Source organism: Diceros bicornis, chromosome 7 (genome assembly GCF_020826845.1).
Source record: "Diceros bicornis minor isolate mBicDic1 chromosome 7, mDicBic1.mat.cur, whole genome shotgun sequence".
NCBI lineage: Eukaryota > Metazoa > Chordata > Mammalia > Perissodactyla > Rhinocerotidae > Diceros > Diceros bicornis.
In genome coordinates, this window is record NC_080746.1 from 47,797,884 (window position 1) to 47,823,351 (window position 25,468).

At 38.9% G+C, this 25,468-nt stretch overlaps 1 protein-coding gene across 2 annotated transcripts in view; it reads left to right on the plus strand.

Annotated features, from left to right (window-relative positions):
* The window catches only part of DLG2 (discs large MAGUK scaffold protein 2), a 1,867,373-nt gene that overhangs the window by 892,100 nt on the left and 949,805 nt on the right, over positions 1-25,468 (plus strand). The gene's annotated exons all lie outside the window — the stretch shown is intronic.

A 25,468-nucleotide genomic window follows, 5' to 3' on the forward strand; every position in this document is an offset into this window, starting at 1 on the left:
TAAGTCTAGGTGGGTAGAAAATACACACATACACACGCAGAGTTGAATAATACTGCAAGGCATATGTGAAAACTAACAAGATAGATATGGCCAACAAGTATACCAATCAGGGTAAGCAAGTTGAACAGATTTTAATATTGTAAGCATATATATCAGAATGAGATACTAAAAATACATTTAGATTCTTTGTAACATTTGCAGAAATAAATTAATTATCTAGTAATAAACAAATTATTGAATTTAGTTAAAATTGAACAATTCAGTCTTTTTACTCATTCCTTGCCCCCTACACTCATTCCAAATAGCCCATGAACTTTCTCATCTTCACGCTCATGCTATTCTCTCTATCTGAATTGTCTTTTGGTGTTAACAAGACCTTACTGAGTGACTTCAATATGTTGGACTCTGAGCTTGGTACTTACCAAGACACTATTTATTTTAATAACTTACCCTTTTTCTCTGTCTGGAAAATCCTTCAAGTCTCAGCTTAATTATCTCCTCCTCCATGAAGCATTTCTTGATCCCTAAAGGCAGAATTAATCAGTTCCACTCTACAGGCTTTCATAACTTTATAAACATCTCTTTCCACTAAACTAGAGATGGCAAATAGAATCCATTCATTCATCTGTTCAAAAGATAAGTAGATAGATAGACAATAAACACCTACTATGTGCCAGACACTGATGCTACATAAGTGAACAAAATAGTCGATTCTTGCACCTGCGGAGGCAGACAATAAACAATAACCATAATTAAAAATGAGTTGTATAACACAGCAGAATGATATGTGCTATTAATAAGGGGATTGGAGAGTGTGGGGGAAAGGTGTTACCAAATTTAAATGGGGAGATTGGAGTAGGTCTCACTGAGAAAGTGACATCTGAGAAAAAGACTGAAAGAAGGAGGAAGATTGAGCCATGTGACCACAGCTCTCCAGGCAGAGGGAATAGCCAGTGTAAAGGTCCTGAGGCAAGGAGAGTGTCTTGCTCTAACCCTGGGATTCTAATTGGTCTAGAGTGGAACGTGGTCATAGGTATTTTTAAAAGTTTTCCCAGGTGATTCTACTATTTAGCTAGAGTTGAAAAATACTATGTAGGATGTAGGGTAACATGAATCGTCTCAAGTCTCAAGAAGCCTTTAGCCTGTGGGAGAAAAGCACATGAACATGGATCCTTGTTATTTAACTGAAAAGTGCTTTAAGGGACTTGTGCACAGAGTCTTGTGGGAGGACTTACTCTACTTTACTCAGGCTGGGAGCTGGGGGATAGTACAAAGCTTCCTGGAGGAGCTTGTCTGAACTGAGTCTTGATGGAATAGGAGGTAACTAAGAAAAGAATGATTGAGGGAGAGGTGGAGGGTATTGTGACAGCTCCATGGGGGAGGGGGGGAGGACTATGCACATGAATCCTGTGTATCAGAAGGAATTAACAACAAGTAATTCAATATTGATAAAACGGAGACTTACAGGAGATGAAGCTAGAAATGTGGAGAGGGATAATATCACAGAGGAGCTTGTATAGACTGCTAAAGAACTCAGATCTTATCCTGAGTCCAATGGGACACTAAAGGTGTTTAAGAAGCCAGTGACAAGATTTGATTGGTTCAACTGGCAACTCACTTCAGTGGCAATGATAGAAAATGGATTTGAAAGGAACCCAGCTTAGAGTAGGGCGGCCAATCATGAGAGTGTAACAGTAGTCCAGGAGAGAGCTGATGACGGTCCTATCGAGGGAAGTTTTCGAGAGATGGAGTCAGTGTGGGGAAGGGAAATCTCAGAGCCATATTAACAAGGTGTCATTGGACAAAGTTGTGACTGATTGGCTGGGTGGATGCTAGTTGAGAGTAGAAGAGCAAGCAATAGAAAGAGTCAGGCAATGCCCAATTTTCTAACTTGGGCAAGTGTGGAGATAGTGATTCTGTTCACCAAGATAGAGAACACAGGAGCAAGAGCACATTTCAGGGAAGGAAGGGGCTTCCTGGTTGGAACATGCCACAGCTGAGGTTCTAAGAGCAGCAGGCATGAGGTGATGACCAGCAAGCAGAGAGTGTCGAGTGCCATGGAGTTCCATACCTTTCACTATGGGAGTGGGCATAGTAAATCATATGCTAACCTGAATTTTCTTCTAGGTAGATTCATGAGTGTTATCATGTCCCTAAGATCATTGTAGGCCATGTTCAAAGCTTAGGCAAAAATTTTAAGGAGCTTTAGCTTTGCTCCAATTTTTTAATAAAATATGAAAGTCTAATTGGTATCAGGCTCCCAAATAGTGAAATTTAGAGTGTATTTAGATAAAGCCTGGTCCAAAAAGGAAGAGACCAAGCAGGCAATCATTGACACACCGATTTGTTAATTTGACATTACCGTTTAAAAGTTTACGTTTTTTTGTTTTTTTTTTTTACTTCTTAAGGGAAACATTAGCTTAAGGGAATAATATGTGCCCTGTAACAGTATTTCCAAGATATAAACTCTGCAGCAGTAAGAGTGTAGATACTTTTCTCTCCTCCTTGCCAAGGAAAAGCAGTTTTTGAAATGATACCTGCTTTTTCCTAAATCCCATTCTCCGCATCTCAGTCAGTTACTCTACTTCCTTCAGTAAACCACATAGAGGGAGCAGGAGCACTGAGTCATGGAAGAAAGCTGAATAGAGAGACAAGAACTCTGGAGGCTCAATTCTCTCACTACTGACTTGCTGTGTGACTCTGAACAAGTTATGCCCCTCCTTGTTCCTCACTTCCTGTTCTGTGAAACAAAGGAGTTGGTTGAATAGTTGATTAAGTCCCTTCTGCAGTATCATATTCTATGATTCTCTCGTCACAGCTGCCTTTAAGAAGTCTTCATAGTTCTTCTCAGTTGTTCATAAGGAGCTTTGAGAGTGACTCAGATCCTACCAGCCTGGAGCATGAAGATGAGCCATCATTGCAAGCTAACATTTTCACTCTGAAGAAATACTAGAAGAGATGGGCAGTGCCATTATAACACCCAGATTCAAGGGGGGCTTTTCCTCCCTGCAGTATCCGAAATTCCTCTGATGTAATAGAAACTGAACATTTGCTTTTGTGTTCAAGATCTTTCTCCATTTCCAACAGAATGTTTGTAGTTTCAATCTAGGTGCCTATGGCATTGGGTTCTTTTCCTGAATGGCTGTATTTGAGGAAAAGATTGTCTTAAATGTATTGGTTATAGGTAGAGTAAGTTTTCTCCTCAGTAATATTTGAAGTGTTACATCATTCATGGTCTGCCAACCCACTTTAATGTTAGTGGTGCATCCTTTTTTGGGATCCCACTTCTTTCAATAAGGAGCGATATAGATTTGTATTGTGATTCCTACAAATCAATCATTTATGTTATGTCATCATAGTCTTTTTCGTATTCAAGTACCACCTTGAATTATTGTTAATGCTTTTCTTTAGATCCATCCACTTTTTAATTTAATTTTATATAAGTACTATAAATGGAAACTGGCATAGCTTGCTACTTAGTAGGTAACTATAAAAAGAATTAACATTTTTTGAATAGCTAAAATTAAAAGAAAAATTTTAATTTAACTTCTAAAATTACCTCAGCCCATTTGTGCATCACTTACACATGTTGGGCAACACTGACAGAAGGGTTAGGCTGCAGGCATCTTTACCAGTTAACTACTGCTGTCCACTGAAAATGTAGTGACTTAAAACAACCACCATTTATTTAGCTCACAAATATGTGTCAGGGTCTGAGATTTTATTCTACTTTCAGGCTAGTAAGTTAACCTGTACTGTTTCTTGGATAATGGCAGAAGACGTGCAAAGGAGGCAGAGGTCAGAGGCAAAGGACTTCATTACTTAGGACATAGAAAGCAGCATGAACATCAGTCAGCATGTTGCTGTTGGTTTCTCTTGGCCTCCAAGTTCCATTGGGACAACACAGAGGGGCCCGGGTGGATGCTGCACACCCAGTAGTTTTGTGTGACAACCATGGAAAACTGAGGCTGGGGAACTCACCTTTTTTATAGCAAGCCTGCTTTTTGTCCTGGAGAGAAATGTTACCTCATCCCTCAAGGTTGCTCACTGCAAAAACAACCCCAAGAAATGGCCTAGGTGGAGAGTGGTCAGGGCCTTGAGTTCTTTGCATACCCAACAAGAACATGCAGGAGTTCTCAGGACTCACTGTGAATTCCCTTTCTCAACATTCTGAAGACCAGCAATTTGGGCTGGGCTCAGCTGGGTGGGTTCTGCTGATGTAGGCCAGGCTTGGCTGATCTCAGCTGGGGGCTGATGGGCTAAAGTGTCTCAGCAGGAATGGATCATCTCCACTCTACATAGTCTCTTATTCTTCGGGAGGCTAGCTCAGGCTTGTTCACATGGCTCTGGCGGCAGGTGTCATAAGAGGGAGAGAAGAAGTGAGGCCTCTTGAGATCTAGACTCAAACTGCCACAGCATTGCTTTTGCTGCACTCCATTGGCCAAAGCAAGCCATGAGCCGCCCCATTTCCGCCTCTCAGTAGAAGGTGCTACAAAGATATGTGGCAATTTTTGCAATCCACTGCAACATCAGATTCAAAAAGATGTTGATTTAAATCTGGACTCCACTTGATTTCTCAGAGCCTCAGTTTCCTCTGTGTAAAATGAGGATAGAATGGTTTACCTCAAAGAGTTGTAAGTACAAGCTAGGAAGCAGCAGAGGAAGTACTCAGAGCTGTGTCTGATACATAGTGAGTGTGCCATAAATAAAAGTAGTGATTATTAAACCCAAAATGTCCACATGTTCATTTAACCAGCTGTGGGTTACTGTGCCTGTCATACTTGTTTTCCATCTGTTACCTGAAGTGATGAACATGTTTGGAAACCCAGGCCTTCCTTCTACCTCACACCCCCACCATTCACTCAATCATTCTGGATCTATACTATTAACTATAACTGGAATTCTGAGGCTTTTTGCATCTACATGTCACCTCTTCTGAAGCTGTGTGGGAGAAAAACGTGCTGTGGGCCCATGAGTGGGGAAAGGGTGTTGAGAATGTTACAAACAAGAGGAATAGACACATGGGCATTTGACATTTGGTGAACAGGAGGAGAGGAGGGTGCCGTGCTGAGCTGCCAAGAGAAAGTCGTGGTAAAGACCAAGACCGGGCTTTTCATAAGCAGTTCATTGTAAGAGTTCTGTTGATATGCTTCTCTGTGAAATGGGTGCAGTATAGTCTTAGATTTCTTCTGAATGCAAGAGGAAGGGGAGGAGGAGGAGGGAAGGGAGAAAGACGAGGAGAAGCAGAAAGAGAAAGAGAAGGAATAGACAGAGATGATGAAGGAGAAGGAGGAAGAAGAAGAAGAAGGAGAAGGAGGAGGAGAAGAAGGAGAAGGAGGAAGAGGAGGAAGAAGAATAAGGAAACTAACCAAAGGAAGATATAGCTCACCTGTCAGCCCACACCTTGTAATTGTGACACAATAGGGTTTCTCCTTCCTTTCCATGTACTCCCCTTTATAGTGCTGGCCTTTGTGGCCGCTAGGAACATAGAGCTGGGATATTTTGAATGTTCACAAATGTGTGTGGCCTCATCTCACTATTAAATAGAAGTGCTGACTGTTCTCTAATTTTAGCATATATCTTTTAAATGTCAAAAGACAGATTTTCCTTCACCCCCCTTTCCTAATCCTCAAGCTTTGAGTCACGAGGATAACTTCACTTTTGAAGAAATTGGCAGAAAAGAATAGAATAAAATGCAGAGGAAGTTTTTTGACAAATTAATTTTAAGATATATTTCTAGTCCAGTATCTGGCCAAGTAGGCACCCGAAATACATTCTCTGAACTAAGTTGATAAGGAGGAGGGGAAAGGAGAAAGAAAGACCTTCTCAGAGACAAGAGTAATGGAAATCAAGGAATTGTCTGTCACAAGATTCAGGGAGGATCTAGGCTCCGGGAATTGACCAAGGGTAGATTTTAAGTCTTCCATACGATGGAAGGCAAAACCAATGATGGGATGTGGTACCTGCTATGTGGCACCTCTGTGATTCTTACTATGTGTCAAGTGGTGCCTACTATGTGATACCTACTATGTGCTAGCCACTGGAAAACCTGGCTGATAAAGACACAGTCCTATCCTGTCTTTCAGGAATCTCACAATTTAGAGAGGAGAGATGACACAAGAACAAATGATTACAATTAAGTGAGATCAACTATAAGTCAAAAGTATGCACTTGGGAGCTGCAGGTGAATACAGGTGATGTATCTAACCTTGGGAAGGGAGTCAGGGGAGCCTTCCTATAGGAGATAACACCTGAGTTAAATCCTGAACAAGTAAGAGCAAATCAGATAAAGAAGTGGACAGAGGGCAATAGAATCAATGACAAGGAGGCATGAAACTGCAAGGTGACTTGGGTAGGGGATTATCAGTAATTGGCTATATTTGGAGGCCAGAAAGTTAGGTAGGGGCTAGTTGTAGAAGACCTATGTTCCATGACATAGAATCCATCTTTGTACTACAAATATAGATTAAAAAGTCCCTAATGAATTTTTCAGTCGTTAATTATTTGAAGGTCCATCCTTCCATACATCCATTCATCCACCCATCTAACTGCCACCCCCACCTCATCCATAACTGAGTTGAGAACACAAATGTCAACATAGATATTTGGTTAGGATTAGGCACTGCTACCAATTGACAGGAAACCAAAATAGCAGTAGCTTAACTGAAGCAGAAGTTTATTTCTCTCTCATAGCAAAGCCCAGGGATTCAGTTCAGGACTGTGATGCTTCATAGAGTCAGTGACTCAGTCTTTTTCTCTCTTGCTGCTCCCCCAATGATGGCCTCAATCTTAAGTCAAAATGAAGGGACAAAAAGGAATTGAAAAAGGGTGCATAAACACCGTATCTTAAGGAATGTTCCCAGGAACTGCCACAAAATACTTGTACTTAACGTTCCATTGATCCAAACTTATCACATGGCCACATGTAGCTGCAAGGGAGGCTGTAAAATATAACCCTGTTCTGTAACAGTAATGAGTAATGAGTCGTATTCTGTAGCAGTAGTGAAAGATAAGTAGGAGTTCATAAAAGAGTCATCACTTATATATGAGCAGCTTTTAAAAAAGTGTTATACGATGCTTGAGACTTGCTTTAAATCTTAACTAAGCAATATGGCCTCTTTTCTCAGGAAACCTCATTCCACACCATATTGGGCTGCTGAGCAGTGTTCTATTAGCAATCCTTTGGAGTTTATTTTCTTACTTACTAAGATTGTCTGAGCTCTCTCTTGAAGAAACTTTTTACCTCTTTGTATACAGCTAAAGTTTTGACATCTTGTTAATATAGTAGAAGAGGAAAACAGGTATTGTGAGATAACTCTGGCCAATTAATGCATTTTATACCATATAGTGATGGGTGGCCATTGATGGCTATGTAAGGCTGGAACCTAGGGCTTCAAACCTGCTGCAGTCCAGCAACAGTATTTAATTCCAACCTTCAGATTTAGGAGCTACTCTTTCTTCTAACAATATCAAGCATAGCACCTGACACACAGTAAGTGCACAATAAAATAAAGGTATATTGAAATGAAGTTATTTGCACACTCTAGCAGTGAGTGTGACTTCTATGTATGTATGACATATATATAAAACATATATATTTTTTATTCAACCATATGTTTATTCAAATTGATTAATTCACTCAATTAACATTTATTGAGTGCTTCTTAAGGGCTTACATGATGCTAATTGCTGGAGAAATTATAAATATGGTCAAGTTACAGCCTCTACTTTCAAGGAGTTCATAATATAACAGGAATGCAGACGTATACACAACTAATTTTGATAGCTTGGTAACTGCTACACAACGTTGAGGAAGTGCAATGAAGATATGTTGTTTCAGTCTGATTGTTGGAAAAAGACATTACAGAGGAGGTAATACATAAACTCAGCCTTGAAAATTGAGTAGGGATGCACCAAGGGGTCATCAAATATATGAATAGTTTTTTTTAATGCCACATAGTACATAATATCTGTTTCTAGTATCTGTGGGCAATACATCCCCCCGAGGCCTTATTCCATGCCATGCTCGACAACTGACTAGTTATCCATTAGTATGATTTGCAGCTTGTTTTTTCACTGCCTAGGGTAGTTTAGTGTTCATATATACCAAAGAAATCCCTTATCACCCTTTAGGTATCATAATCATAATCATTCATAAGCCAATTATTTAATACCCTCTCTCATGCCTTTTTTCCATTCTCCCTTTCTATTCTGTTCAATAACACGCATGTGTCTAAGTTAAGGGCTACCTTTTATACCCCACAGCAAGATATTCACCTTGTCTTATTTTCCGAGGTGAACTTGGTTTTTCAGCTGTAGTAAGTGCGCCCTTGGAAACGTGTCACTGCCGTTCTCCCCTCACCAGCAAGTATTTTCTGTTTTTCATCGCAAAGTCGTTATGTGTTTCAGGCTTTGAGCAACATCCGAGTTTCCACCAGCTGTGTTTTGCATTGTCCTCATTTTGTATAATTAAGAAAAACAGGAAGCCAATCACTTAAGTAAAGCTGACCCTCTTCATTCTGCAGACCCAAGAAAGGACTGCATCAGGGTTTTTTATAGTACAGTTTTTATAAAATTTATCCTGCAACCACTTGAAAGTGGAACAAGGTTAAAGGAACTGTGGCAGCATGGTGGCCTTCCTCTTGACTGCAAACAGCTGTGCTTTTCCGAAACCACACAGTCTGGCTTAACAACCTTCTCTTATGTAATCAGTTATCAATTTGGTTTGTCACATTGTGACAGAGGATTTCCCCCATCATTTTTCATACCAAATGAAATTTTCCGACACAGGGGGCTTTTTGACCTAGCCCTTAAATCCTAAATGTGTCCGACTTTTTACTGTTTATTGACCTCAATTTATATATATTTGCGGTGAGTTTCTAAAGAAGCCCTAGGTTGCTATTTGGTTTTACTAAAGGTTAAAACCAATAGCATGTATCTGAGAAAGAGCTTATCATTCTATTTGAGTAGAGTTTCATTTCTTATACAGAACAGAAAAGCAATTACTTCGTCATGTAAAATTAACAGTGGTTATGTTAGGGATCAGCAGTACTCAATTAGATAAAATATTTACTGAGAAGGTCATATTTGTTGAACACTGTGGTTGGTATGGAGGATATAAAGGTATTTAAAATGTAGCTCCTGCCTTCAAGGAGTTTATAGGCTTGTAAGGGAAAACTATTACTAAATATATGAGTACAACTAAATATAATTCATAGCACTATGTTGCATGACTGGGTCCTATTCTTACATGCAGCTGTCTTGTGATCAGACCCATCTCCTACCTACAGAAATTTGAGCTAGAGCAGCAATGCCTATCAAATGACCCTTCCCAACTAACATTTGAACGTGAGCAATAATCACTCATTCACTCAACAAATATATATTGAGCACAAACTATGTTCTAAGCATTGTGCTGCTTTTCCTGTGGTTGGAAATCTTCCTTCAGTGGCATCCATAGTGTTCTGTGTGCCTCACAAAGCTAGCTAACATTTATTAGACATTTATGTTATAGTCATTTTATTCATCAAAAAAGCTCTATAATGTGGGAATTTTTATCCCTATGTACAAGTGGAAACTGACTCAGTGAAATTAAATAATATCCCCATTGTTAATCAGCAAGTAACTAGTAGATATACACACAAACTCTGACGACAATGCGGATTCCCCATTCTACTACATTTGATAGACCATGCTTTCAGCTAATGGAGACATTTTATGGTATTTTGAGTGCATGGTACTGATTGAAAGAGAATTATTTTGTATGTCAGAGGCCTCTATTGGAAACAGTATTAACACCTATGTGTATGGACAGTCCAGCCATTTATATGTTCTTTTAATTTCATCTAACTAAGATGAAACAGGAATACATAAGGAAGGATTAATATCAGGAAGAACTTTAAACATGGTTCAACACAGAAATGGTGACACAGGACAAATTGAGAATCTATCTCTAGAGGTCTTTAGAATTAGAATACAATTTTTTATGTCTCACAAAATGTCATATGGATTGAATTATGTATTGAGGCCTTTTCAACTTACAAATTCATCATATTGCACTGTGATGTTATCAGTAAATTGGATTAAAACTGCAAACACACCTAGAAAAAAAGAATGGCTTCTCGGTTTAATCACTATAGTTCAGGTAGCTGCCACCAGGCGGCAGTAGCCAGGCACACATGTCTCTGTATTAGAGAAAATCACAAATCACAGACTCTTAGATGGGCCCTAGACAATATTTAGTTCAAACCATTTGACAATTATGGAAACTTGAGACCCATAACCATGATTCAGCATAGTTATATGAGAATTGCTCTTTAGTAAAGAAAAACCTATATAAATATTAATTAAACCACATTATATGCAGAATAAAAAAGAAACGAAGGTGCTATTCATGGTAATATTTAAAGCCAGAGATATTTTAAGCTTATTCAAGTTTTCTTTCCTACTATTCTCTTTCAGCCAGCCCTCCTCCAGTCTCACCACATTAAGGAATAGTACAGTACACTCTTGGCTGGGGCTTTTTCAGGGGGCAGAATTCTTCCTTCAGGGACATATGCAGTGTCCCCAGGGACTCTGCAAAGTCAGTCTCCTGCAGTTGACTCTGATCCAAATCACTGCAGCTCAGTGCTAATAGGGAGTTCGCCAGCCTTTTGCCCACTGTCTCAGCATTTTTTCTTCCACGGCAGGCATGAAGGGGCAACTCATTCCTATAAACATACCCAAGATTTTATGAAATCCCTCAAAATATTGCAGGGAAAGAGAGCATTGCAGCCGCCTCTCATCACAGCATCAGTTAGGGTCTCATACAATAGTTCTAACCTAGATAAAATAGTTTTGCTTTATTGTAGTTGAATTTACTGTAATCTGACTCCATTCTCTTCTTTTTAGCAAATACCTCAGAATGCAAGTGAGATTTCATGTTATATCCTCTTTAATCTGCTCTTCTTTTTTCTAAGGAAATGATTTTCAATCACTCTATTAATAATGTCAGAATACCTACAATGCTTCTTCCAAGTGAACATGACACATCGGTGTATCTCCACACACAACAGAGAACCGCTGTTCTAGCCTAGTTCCCTAAATATTTTGGGTAATGAATCTGCCAGAGAAGGAAAAGTACTTTTGCTGAGGTCACATGTCTACTTAGAGGCAGAGCCAGGACCAAGGCTCGACAGTTACTGTAGTCATTCTGGTTCCATTTAGCTGCTTTACTTAAACTTTCTGGAACTAAGAGCCAGCAATGCAGGAATTGTGAGAACAGAACTGATTTTAGAGGCTTCCTTTCAACAGCTTCAACCTGAGAAAGAGATAGCATCTGAACCCCATCTGTCAGCTCTGCCTCCTTGCCCAGTGCTTTGACACATTTTGACCCTTTTAGTGAGCTCCCAGTGCTGCTGCTCACAGCAGAAATGCCAGGTTCTGGAGAAAAGCATGATTTCTTCCAGCTCTGGGGATTGTTGTCAAAAGGTCATCCAGTCTTTACTTCTCACTAATTCTGTTAGAAGAAGGCCTCAAAAAAATGTCAGGCTTTTAAAAAATATATTTACATTTATGTTAAACATAATAAAAAAACAAATCACAATAGTATTATGCATAGTGTTCCCTCCATATATGGACATGTTGTTGGTGTGGATTCATTCATTCATTTACTCACCATCGTGTTTGGAGATGACCCACCGTTAATGTGGCTGAAAAGTCTTCAAGTATCAGTGGATTCTTGCTTCATTCACTCACTCAACATATATTTATTTAGAGACTGTTGTATTCTAGTCAGTGTCCTAGGCACAAGGAATGCAGCCTGATAGTGAATAGATTTTTCTAGAAATGTTATCCAAGGTAAACTTATTTAAATTGGTTGAATTGTGGTTAAAAAAAGTTGAATTTTTTTCTTCTAAGAAATAAATTAAATTTTAAAGTTTTTTTGCATTACTGTTAAAGATTACTGTTAAGATTAATTTAGTTGCAAGGTGGAATGCATACTCTCCCTGTGAAACAAGTGAGTTGTTCGAATGCAAAGAAAGAAGTAAGGAGCAACATCTTTTTCTCTTTTTTCTTTTACATTTAGTTGTGTTTTAGGGCCGAGTATTAGGTAGAGACCTAGGCAGTCACAGGAAGAGCTGGCGTTAGGTTAGGAGTTAGGAGACCTAGATGGTAGTCATTGTTCAGCTCGTGCAAGGCATCAGGCCTGAGCAGGTCCTCCTGTAGGCAGGAGACTGAACCAAAGGCTGTTGTAAAGTTCCTTCCAGTTCCAGGGTCAGTGATCCTGTTAGACATTGCTTGATATTGTGAAAGTGTGACTTTTTCAAAGCACATTTTATCCCATTATGATTAGCACAAGTCAAGATTGCAAAGCAAGTGCAAGGCTAAATTATCTAAATGGATTCTATTTGGTTGAAACCTAGATGCCATTTTATTTGACATTTACAGTGTTCATCAACACTTAGGAAGTAAAAAAAATTGTCCATTTTAAATCTTCAAATTAATATGTATTGTGTACTGGGTGCATGGGTCTAGTCTAGATACTTATTAATGAACAATTTGCCTTTCAAATATTTTCTCAGCAATTCAAATGAAATGCTATCCGTATTTTCCAATATGTGTTGCATTTTTGGTATTGATAAGAACAAATTTTATTTCATTCAATAATGACTCAATAAATATTTATTGAGAATCTATAAATATCAGTACAGAGCTTACAAGATGCAGAGGATATAAAAATAATTAAAACTTAGTATCCTTCCTCAAGAAGATTACAGTTCATTGGGGAAGTCAAACATATAAATAGATCAGTTGCATTTCAACATATTAGAGTTTAAACTAAGAGCACTGGAAAGCACAGAAGAGAGACCATTGGCTTCCTGGATGGAAGGCTTCACAGACAAGGTAACATGTAAACTGAGTCTTAAAAGGGAGTTGGCAAAATGGCAGCCCTCAGGCTCTAACCGGCCCATTGATGAGATGTGTTTGGTAGAACTTGGCATCATGAAATCCATAGGGCAAGAGTCTCATCTGTGACAGGAGGTTATTTGAGTCTTACTCACATAGTAGTTGTAAAAATAAGAAATAATGCAAAGTGCTTAGCGTAGTGCCTATAATAGAACAGGTGGTTTATTAAGGGTAGCTGTCATCTATGTTATCATCCAGACCTATTGAAATATATTGCTACTTACTTTTACATACTCCAAATGCCCAATGTGCTTTTTCTTCATAGCTTATATTATGGCTATAATTAAGCAGTCGCGTTTAATATCTGTCTTCCCTACCAGACTATAAACTCCATGAGGGGAGGGAATAAAATTGTTTTGTTGATTATTGTATTCCTAGTATCCAGTAGAGTGCCTATCTCATTAGAGATGCCTAATAAATATTTGTTGAAAGAATATGAAATTATAGGAAGACACTAGTAAGGATTGGGTCTATCATTAGGAAGATTCAACGTCAAGTCATATGAAAAAGAGTGAGTACTCTAACTACAGAATATCAATTTATTAATTTTTGTTCATAGCAAAAGAAGGCACCCAGACCTCTTGGAGTAGTAGGTACTCCTTCTGGAACTCAGATGCAACATTCTTCCCTCAACCCTCCATTACTCTCATCCACAAATTAGCCTCAAAGGGAGTAGTCCATAGGTGGCCAGAGAAAATAATTTTGTGATTTTTCTGATGCTTTTGACACAAAAGTGTAGACTTCATTCATTTTATCTCCCCACAGACCTTAAAATTTTATAAGAAGACCCCTCTCATCCTTCAACCCATCTGCCATGTCTCATGGACAGTTTATTAGAGGAGCCCATTCAGATCCTCTGAGACTTCATTACTTTCCAAAGCCATGACGAAGCATTATTTTGAATAAAATTAAGTTCTACTTCTTCCAATTACCAGCAGATGATGAAAGTGTCTGCCAGTTCTATTGCCTTTCAGCTGGGTGTTTTTCTCTGCTTGGTCATTTGTAAAATGTGAGCCCTCCTAATGGGGACCTAGTTATTCACTTGAATTAATGAGTTTCAGCTGAATTAATAGTGCCTAGCACACTGTGGGTATTCAATGATGGTCAATAGCAATTTATATGCTGACTTAAGTTGCTCCATTTGAGAATGTTGACTAAAATCAATATAATGTGGCTTTCCTACTAGATTTGACTTAAAGAAAAAAGATCAAAGTCCCATACTTGGGGCCTAGACTATATACAGTCCTTTAGCTGCTGTTCTTTGAAAGAATATATAAAGATGCTGCAAAAACTGTTGGGATAACTTCTTCCTGTGTATTCCCAACAAGTACACAAGATCCTACAGCATACCAATATAATTCTTTTGAAACTTAGATTCTTCCTTCTAGAAGAATATCTGGCACAGAGTAGGCCTTTATCAAAATAATAGCTGAAAATAAATAGAAGGAACATGTCACAAGCAATATGTTTCCTTACACCCTGTAGACACTCAATAACCATTAATATAATGACTTCCAAATTAAAAGATAATAAAAATTCTAGCATAAGTTAACATAGACAGGAAATCTTTTAGGTCTAAACCCATGAAGATAAACTGCAAAAAAATTACTGATCAGGAAAGTGTTATGTTCACAGGACCAAAGAGGTGAAGTTAGCAAGTTCAGATTACAGTGCAGCATATGGTGCCTAATGCCTTATGGCACATATTTGCATGTTGAAGTTTTTAATTAGAAGGAATTACAATTCCGTTGAGATCCTTATAGCTCTGGATTGAGAGCCTCAAAAAAAAAAAATCAATGTTATGTGTTTGTTAAATTATAACCTTTGTGGAAAATCAATAATATGCTGAGAAAAATATTTGACGTGTCAACTGAGTTATGGAAACATCTCATGCCAACAGCTAAACCCAATGATTTATTCAATCACATTCATTAAGTGAACTACCTTATATGAGTATATTATACTGATTTGTGTGTGCACACATTGCCTGGGTCTATGTTTCCTGAGCTACGCCACCTCCCCAGCTCCCCTTGGCTTACCTCCTCATGGGCAGAAGCAGCACCTTCTACCTCTTGTTTACAACCAACTCAGTGTTTTTTTGCTTTTAAATGATTTTAGTTATAATAACAACAACAGTAATAATACATAGATAAAAGTTCTAACAACATAAGCACTGTGTTAAGTACTGTACATACTGATGGAAAATATGAATCACTCAAAATTAAAATATTCACCTTCATACCATATTCATTCATTCATTCATTCATTCAGCAAGCTAGTAAACATTCACTGAGACCTACCAGCTGGCCAGGCATAGTGCAAGGCACTAGGACAGAGTCAAAGAAAAATTTTTCATGTTACCCTTTTGGTAAGTAACACACATTTGGAGAGGGAGAGAAAAAAGGTAAAAATGTCATAATAAAACATGACAGTTCTAATGGTGTATAGAAAAATATTTTAGGGGACTTGGAGGAGTCATGGATAATTGCTGGAGGAGATCCTGATATCTTCAGAAGGATAGTATTGCAAGTGAGACTCAAATTTGAGTTTTAATTGAATAGGTGGAAAAGAAATGGGAGAGTATTCAAAGTCAACAGCCCTCACCACGTCATGGAAGTGTGAACAGCATGGTGCACAGATCTGGGAGGAATTTGGTGGAGCTGGATCATGCCCTGAAAGCTCAAATGTGCAGAGAGAGAGAAAAACAGTATGGGAGGTGTGTGTGTGTGTGTGTTTGGAGTGGAAAAGAAGTAAGAGGAAATGAACCTAGAAACGCAGGTTCAAGAAAGTTTGTAGATGGGCTTGTATGTCAGGCAAGGAGTCTAGAACATATGCTGTAACTAAAGGGTGCCAAATAAGGATGCTAGCAGAGCAGTGACAGGTTCAGAGTTTTATTAAAAAGAAAAGTAAAGAAAAAAAAGCTTCTGATTACTTCTTTATAGAAGGGAAAAATTCTTTATAGAAGATATTACAATATACAAGAAGCATGTGTATTACATCCATAAAGAATCTACTGAGGAATAAATTCTTGCTTTGTAAATAAACTTTCTAGAAAGAGGCCAGTTCACTCAGATTTCAGCATTGATCTTTCAATTTGAAGATGCTTAGCTTGCCACCTTGTGGCTGAAGGAAGGTCCTGCACATGGGCGATGTTGATCTGAGAAACAGACCAACTCCAAACCAGTTAGTGAACTGAACAAAGTATTTGTTCAAGTTTTCTCAAGTGTTTGAGGTGAAGAAGAAGCAAAAAGGTGACACTCAGAACAAATACTAATTATTACAAAAGCCAGAAATCTGAGAATGATCCTTGACTCCTCTCTTTCACCTCTCACGTGTAATGTATACTTAAGTCCCTTTGATTCAGTTTTCTAAATGGATCTGATACCTGTCCAGGTTAGAAGCGTTTTTCTTGGTAATACCAGGTTTTGTTGAGAATGAGAAACAATCATAGCTGTTATCTATTGCTGGTAAAGTGTATATTGGTATATTTCTGATGACAGTTACAACCATTTCGAACAATTTGGTTATGTAGGAAAGCTGAAGATGCATATACTCTGTGATCCAGAAATTACACTCCTAGGCATATGCCCTAATGAGATTCTTACATATGTACGCCAAGAAACATATACAAGAATATTATAGCAGCATTGTTATAGTTTGTTGTTCCAGAAAGGAAAACAATAAAAATAGCCCTATGTCCTTCAGCAAGAAAATGATACATTGTGGTGTACCATACAATGACATACTATACAAAATTAAAAAGGAATGAACTAGGCCTGCACACATTATCGTGGATGAATTTCACAATATTGCAGAAAAAGAGCCACAATATGAAACTGCTTATGTAAAGTTCCAAAACAGACAAAAACTACACATTTTTTTAGGGAAACTATATCAGTCAAGGTCCTACTAGAGAAGCAGAACCAGTATATATATATAAATTTATTTTAAGGAATTTATGTATATATATAAATTTATTTCAAGGAATTGGCTTACACGATTGTGGAGGCTGGCAAGTCTGAAATCCATAGGGCGACCAGCATGCTGGAAACTCTCGGGCAGGATCTGAAGCAGCAGTCCACAAGTGAGAGTTTTTCTTCTTAGAAACATCAGTTTTGCTCTCAAGGCCTTTTGACTGATTGGATGAGGCTCACCCAGGTTATCGAGGGTAATCTCCTTTACTCAAAGTCAACTTATTTTAGATGTTAACCACAAAATTCCTTCACAGCAACACTTAGATTAGATAACAAGACACTATATTTTAGCCAAGTTGACACACAAAACTAACCATCACAAATACATATCTATGTAGGGAGAACATTGAGAAAAGAAGAAAATTGTGAACACAAAATTTAACAGTTACCTCTGGGGAGAGGGAGATAGATATGACTAGGGATGGGTACCCAGGGGTTTCTACTCTATAATACTCAACTTCTTAAGCTGGGTGACAGTTACAAGAAGTTTGTGATATTATTGTTTATGGCTTATATAGCTGATATAAGTTATTGTGTATGCTTGAAAGATTTAATAATGAATTTTACATATAATTTTTATCAAAATACAAAATAATTATCTTCTAAGAACGTAGGAGTCTTCCCTGTATAATCGTGGAGTTTGGGCTCTTTTCTCTGCTCTCATATGCTTTAACCATTTAGGGCTGCGACTATGATCCAAAACATGAAAATGAGTCAGGAACAAGAATTTCTAACTTGATATTAGGTTAATGCTCAGGTTTATTAAAAACAACAAGGAGGCCATTTTCGATGGGAGACTGACACAGAGTATGTAACACCCGAGGCAGATTACGTATAGTTGCTTCAAGTCCACCTGCTACCTGACCTCTTCCTCTTTCCTCCCAGGCAAAAGAGGCACCCAGGTGAGAGCAGATTTCCACACATAAAGTTCAATTTTCGTTACTTCTTATCTCTTCTGAGGAAATATTTTGGAAGGCTGAAGGAATGAGATACAAGGGAATTTAGAAAGTTTTTGTGGGTGAGCGAGTGGGAACTTGAAGTCTGTGGGCCAAGGGTGCTTCCTCACTATAGGGAGTACAGGCACAAAGCTCGCTGCCCTGCAGACTGCTACCTGACAGGCCCGGGCACCAGCATGGGTGCTCTAAGAGCCTCCCAACTGGTCACCTCCCTTCTGTCCTCTCCCTCTGCTAATCCATTCTCCACCGGCCACCAGAGTGTTGTGGTAAGAAATACATAACATAAAATTTACCATCTTAACCATTTTTAAGTGTACAATTCAGTAGTGTTAAGTATATTCACATTGTTGTGTAACAGATCTCCGGAACTTTTTCATCTTGCAAGACTGAAATTCTCTACCCATTAAACAACTCCCCTTGCCCCTTTCCCCCATGCCCCTAGCAACCACCATTCTACTTTCTGTTTCTATGAATTTGACTACTCTAGATACCTCATATAAGTGAAATCATACAGTATTTGTCTTTTTGTGATTTGCTTATTTCACAAAATGAGGATATTTATAATATCCTCAAGAATTGTATCATGTGACAGAATTTCTTTCCTTTTTAAGGTTGAATAATATTCCACTGTACATACATATCACATAGTGTTTATCCATTCATCTCTTAATGGACATTTGGGTTGCTTCTACCTTTTTGCTATTGTGAATAATGCTACTGTGAGCATGAGTGTGCAAATATCTCTTTGAGACTCTGCTTTCAATTCTTTTGGATATATACCCAGAAGTGAGATTGCTGGATAATATAGTAGTTCTATTTTAAGTTTTTTGAGGAATCTCCATACCACTTTTCTGTAATGGTTGTACCATTTTACAATCCTACCAACAGTGCAAGAGTGGACTTTTAAAAATATAAGTCAGATCACATCACTTTCCTGTTGAAATCTACTGTTTGTTTCCCCCTTTTTTCAGGATGGGGACGTCAATCCTTTCTGAGACCTATGGGGCCCTGTGTGGTCTGGCCCCAGGTTACTTTCCTGCCTCATATTGCACTTCACTCACCCCTCTGCAGAAAACTGTCTGTTCCTAGAACACACCAAGCTCTTTCCCAACTCAGAGCCTTTATGGTTGTTCTTCTTTTCAACTGGAATGCAGTCTGCCCAACTCTTTACAAGGAAATTCTTTCATTCTTCAGGTTCACCTTTTACAACATTATTTTAGAAAGTGTCCCCTGACCTCCTCTATTGAATGAGGTTACTTCTTTGTGCTCTTTTGGACCACCTTCTCATTTCCTTGACAATCTAGAATTATTTCATTTATTTGTTAATTGTATTTTGTCTGTCACCTCTACTTTAGACGAGAAGCTCCATAAGAGAAATAATTTTGTCTGTCTTGTTCATTATTGAATCTCACAGCAGCTAGTACACCGAGTAAGCCTACAGATTATTCTGCGCTCAAAGTTTAACAAGTCCTATCCAAATTAAAGAAGAGGTAACTATTTTTAGGCCAAAGAGTAGCGTATTTGAGAAGCTTCCCTGTGATTGTTAGTTTTTCATATAAAGGTAATACCTTTACTGAATAGATACAAGGAAGAAGAATAAAATAAAACACACAAAACCAGAAATGCAGCTGTGAGCTGACTGGACCAAGCAGGTCCAAATAGAGGCTCTTAGAGCTGTTTTTTATGAGGAATAGGGAATGTGCACAAGATGACTTCTATTAGCCTTGCCAAGTCTACTAGTATATGAAAGTGCAAGCCATACAACAATCTAATAATTCAGACCCTGGTCTCATAGATGATAAATTTATCAATTATCTTTCAGATTTTGAATTCACTATTTATCCCAAGCAATTCATTCTTCAAAGTTCCCTGAAATATTAGTTCTATGTTACGAGTTTTAAGGAGAGAGTGACAAGCTTATTTATATTGTAATATGTAAATGATGATATCCTTTTGATAATAGTTCTATGGTCCAAAATAAATTTAATTACAATCTAACACAACTATTTAAGGTTCTGTACCAAATCCTCTGGAAGAAACAAATGTTAAGAACCTGTCTTCAAGCATTTTAATATCTTAGGAGAAAATATGCTCTATTATCAGTCCTCCCTGACTTTGAACCTGCTGTTCCTTTGCCAATATCCTTGCTCCCTCTTTGCCTAGTGCCTTTTCATTCTGTAAGAGAAATGAGAGGTGTCTTATTCTCCGGGAAACTTTCCTTTAGTACCCCCAATGTTAGGTTAAGTGCACCCCCATGGGAACCTGTCTATCTATACTTTAATGCAGTATTTCATCAATTCAAAGGTGTACTTTTTAATATTTAGCATTTCTGAAATCAGCATGTTTCTTATCAATGACATCTTAGGTTGATTATATATGTTAGTCTCAGCTACCGCAAAGGGAGCTCAGTGTGGGCTGGGACTGTGTTTTGTCTCTCTAAATATTATCAGTGTCTATTACAGTCCCGCAGTAACTCATTGTAAGTGCTTAATGAAAGGACACATGGATGGAAAAAACTACAAACTCATTGATGGACAATATCATTGTGAGAGCAGCACAAAGTGAAGACACAGAGAGATCATATCTTTTGGGGAAAGATCAGGGAGACTGTGGAAAAGGTGACATTTGAACAGAACTTCAAAAAAAGAGCAAGAAAGGGGCCAGCCCTGGTTAACTAGTGGTTAAGTTCACGTGGTGAGCTTCAGTGGCCTGAGGTTCAGGAGTTTGAATCCCAGGTGTGGACCTACATGCTGCTCATCAAGCCACGCTGTGGCAGCATCCCACATACAAAATAGAGGAAGATGGGCACAGATGTTAGCTCAGGGCTAATCTTCCTCAGCAAAAATTATAAAAAGCAAGATATTCTCCACCTGTGATTGAAGGAGCGTCATTCAAGGCAGAAAAATGAGCACAAAACAGGATAGTGCAAAAAATGAGTGAGACCTCAGAAAAAAGTCACTTGGCTAGTTTGAAGGGAATGTAAACAGGTAAAGAAGCACAGTAAGAGGTAGGACTTTAGAGAGAGATTGGAAGTGGCATGAATACCATGCCAAAGTGTCCATGTTGTATTCCAGAGCAGTAGTGAACTACTGAAGGGCTTTAAAGGGGTGAGGGATGTGGCCAAAGTTGTGCTTAAAGAGGTATCTGAGGGTAATTTGTTGAATGAGTTGGTTGGTGGAGAGAAAGCAGATAAGAAGACTAGTTACTAGCTCGCTATTATTCATTGAATAAACATTTATTCACACCTATTGAACACCTGGCACAAGTGCTATAGCAATAAACAAGACTTAATTCTTGCATTCAAAGATCTTATGGTCTATAAAGGTAAACATTCAAATAAACAGGCAAAAATTATAAAATAAAAAGTGTTCTGTGTGTGCACAGGTTGCTATGAGTCCGGACCCCAGTCTGGGGTTGGACACAGATGACAGGGGAAGTGGATCAATCAGGGAGGTTCCTGGGAGGAGGTATCATCTTAGCTGAGCCCTGAAGGTGAAGAGATGGCAAAAGGCATCTGAAATGTAGCAAGTGCAAAGTCCCAGGGGTGATATATTACTCTTGCCTTGAATTGGAAATAATTCAGAATGATGGCATGATAGGTTGTGGGGGGATGGTGTGGGAAAAGATGGAGAGGTAGGGAAAGGAAGGTTGGTGTGTTGGGGTAGGGAGAGACAAGAATGTGATTGGAATGGGTAGTAGGAGGCAAGTGCAATATTCTGGGGAGAGGAAACAAGGGCCTGATCAGGAAAATGGGAAATAGAAATGAAAAAAAAAAAAAAAAGAACAAGAGTCTCTACTGAGGTAGAATCCATTTGACTTATATTAGACTCAATCTCTTGGCAAAATGTAATGAATCACTCCTATGTGCCAGAGGAGTCCTGAGATGGCTACAGTATAGCATCACTACCTTTATCAAAGAACTTGCAGTCTAATCTGAAATCATTTTGGCCTTGACTCTGATATTAAGTAAATGTCACTTTCTACCAACTGAGTTGGGTTGGCCCTCCTCTGGAAGTCATGAGAAGGGAAAGATGCTGAAGGATCATCTTCATCTGTGTAGTTTTGTATTTAGGTGAGCAGGGAAATGGCAGCATCATTAACTGGGTTATTTCTATTTATACTTTCTCTCAGTTGTATTCTATGGCCCAGCAAGGATAGAGGGAAGCTTGTAGACCTTGACTTTTAAACCAAAAGACCAAAGTATCTACCAAACTCGGAAGAAACACCTGAGTCAAAGTATAAGAAATGCACACTACCTGAGAGACGGTAGAGTGCAGGATTAAAGGTAGCAATTATGAGGATAGTGAAGTATGAATCTTAGCTTCTCCACTAGTTGTGTGAACAAGTTACTTAATTTCTCTCTTCTTGTAATTTCTCATCTGTAAAATGAGGGAAATAAAATAGTAATTAATTCATAAGTTTGTTATAAGGATAAAATAAATTAATGCTTGTAAACCATCAGTACGTATGCATGCCATGTTGTAGGCACTCATCTAAAAGGTAACGCTGTCAGTTCCCAGCAACAAAAAAACTGAGAAAACTTTCTAGGTTTTCTTGATTTGGGGCTTACATCTTAAGGTTGTAATAAGGACAGAATAGCATTCTATAATTGTGCATTCAATTGCATATTCAAATTCCCGGAGTAAATATAAAAATGCCTTCCCCAAAGAACTATATCTTATTTGGAGATTAAACCACCACAAGTAAGCATGGATTATGAAGTAACTTTATTTGATGAAATATTAATATTTTTATCACAGTATCTGGTTGCCAAATAATCCTCTTTGATTGGGACCCACTGCTAATGAGGCCAGAGTCAAGGCCGTGCCTTCTGTCTTGATCCTTCACCTGTCCCGTGTTCCAGTGTTACTGAGGCCAGCTTATCAGGAGGGGCTCTGGGACACAGGCAGCTGAATAAGAACATCTAGATGGATCAAGCCCATTTAGACCACCACCAGAGACAATTTAGAGCAGTTGCCCACTTGGACCACCTGGTGTCTTTCCATGGAGAGTACAGCTGTTCACGCCTGCTGCTGGGTAAAGGAAGCCTGTTGAGAAAAGAGAATTCAGAAAAAGAGCTATTACCTAATGCAACTAGAATTTAAGCCTTAAGAGGTCGTAAATTTTTACCTTTTTTTTTTTTTTTTACTACTATATTCCTAGCACTTAAAATTTAGTGATTAGTACACGGCATGCTCAATAAATATTTTATTGGATGAATGGATGATGATGCTTCTTGTTAGGAGGGGATTTTACTCTCTATAGTGTCACAGAGGAAGCACAGGCCAACAGGCTGCCCAGGAAAACCCAGGAGTGGGCACACAGCCAGCCAGAAAGAATCCAGGAGGTGTTCTAGGTTCAGGTGGGCAAGTGATCTAGTCTTGGGAAGTCAGATATGGATGGAATGGTTGGGCTGGTGCCAATTCCACAGCAGGTTCTGAGGTCCAGAAGCTAAATGGGCAAGAAGAATAGCTCGAGTGAGCAGTGGTGGCAAGTTACCTCCTGTGTCTGAGACTGTTTCCTCTCTGCCTGCTGGACATCACAGGCAGGAGAGGCCAGGAGCCTTGGCCCAGATGCAAGCAGGTGTAAAGAGGGTCAGATGGCGTCACATAAAGAAAAGAAACTGAATCTTAGAGCAGTGGAGGGAAAGCCTTCACAACTCAGTCTACCTTCTTCAGAAGCTTTGTACTGATCTGAAAAGATGCTCCAAGGCTTGTGACAGCATGGAGGAAGCCAGCTCCCTATAATAGTGGTAAGGCTGAGTTGAGTATGTGCATGCATGCAGGTGTGTGTGTGTGTGTGTGTGTGTGTGTGTGTGTTGTGACCCTTCTGACAATAATTGGAAAGATGAGTATGTGACACTGACACAGAAATAGGAAAAGGCTTAGATTTCCTAAGCATCTATCAGGAGTCAGGCATTATGCCAAACATTTATGCGTATTATTTCATCAATTTGCCAAAGCAACACTGTTATATGTATTATTAGCTCAATGTTACAAATGAGGAATCTGAGTTTTAGAGAGCTTCCTACTTGCCTGAAGTTGCACTGCTAATTAGTGTCAGGAACAGAATTTAAACTCAGGAAGCTGTGGTGCAGGGAATTTGCGTCACTTGACTAAGCATTCTGCTGAGAAAAACATTTCGTCTTTTCTGGACACCAGGCGCACTGAGCAGAACATGCTTCTAGCCTTCAGCAGTGAATGACTGTCACTCATAGAAGCTGCAACAGTTGCACAGCTGGTGGATTGAGTCAGGCAGCTACTGCCCACAGATCTTACTGCTTTCCCTTAAATCCGGCGGCAATTATCTCTGGAGAATTACTCAGACAGTATTTGAAGTTGTGCTTCAAGTGGACAAACTAATTGTCAAATTTGTTCCCAAATCATTACTTTGATTTCTTGGTAACAAAGCAATTTGACTTCAAACTCTCTTCCTCCCCAGCAAATTCCTTCCCAGCTCTCCGCTCCTTCATCAGCTGGCAATCATCCTTGTATCCTTCAGCCAGCTCTCAAAGTTAACTCAGCTAAACTCAGATAAGCCTTTTCCAGTGCTAGAGAATTCCCCTCACCACAAAGGTTACAGCCCACCATGAAAAAGTAAATACTTGATCATGTCTTACATATTCTATCTTGTTAATTATTTTTATTCTCCAAGTAATACATTAGCTCAAAAAATGAAATTAATAATCACTCAGAGATAACCACTATCGAAATAGTGTGTCTTCTTTCAGACCTCTTTCCTGCCTTGAATATACTTTAGTATATTTTATTGTGCATATCAAGGTTGGTACACTTGTCTTTGTGTCCAGCTGCTGGCCAGGGGTTTAGACAGTCTGGGGTAAGATTACTTGATAGCCTCATTTATATGTTGTGCTTCCTTCACTGCTCTGACTCAGAGCTGGCAAAGTAGGAGAAAGGAGGGAACTCACTCAGTTCCCTGCTTGTGTATCGCAGTTTTTCCGCCTCTCAACACATTGCTCCAGAAAATCACAAGCCAACACTCCTTCCCAGGTGACTCATGCCCAAAACTTGAATGATTCTCCCCAAAAGAACCCCACTTCATTACCTATACTACACACTGAATCAGTTTTTCATTTTATTACTGAAAATCTTACAGAGTGCTATTCAATAACCAGATCTCCTGTAGAATCCAGACAGGTTTCTTGAGTACATGCTACTTTCAGGATATGCTAGGTGTTGGGGGGGGTACACAAAAGTTCAAGGAACTGACAGCTCCACTGGGTGTAGTTCAGTTTGGAAACATTTATTGAGCACCTACAGGGTCCCAGGCAGAATGTTTGCTGCTGGTGATACAGTAATGAATCAAGAAGTCTTTTTTGTTCCCAGGAGAAAAGCAGATACATACACACTTTATAAAAAGAGGGATTCTCAGGGTGTCAGTGAGGAGAGCACAGAAAAAAAAACCCTTAGCCAAACCTGGGTGTCCAGGGAGAGCATCTGGGAAGAAATCATACATGAGTTAAGTTTTAAGCAATAGCCAGGTGAAAGACAGTTGGGGAGGTTATTAGAGGTGAAGAAGATATCAAAAACAAAGGGTAGGGAGAAGGTGGATCTTTCTTGTCCACTGTTT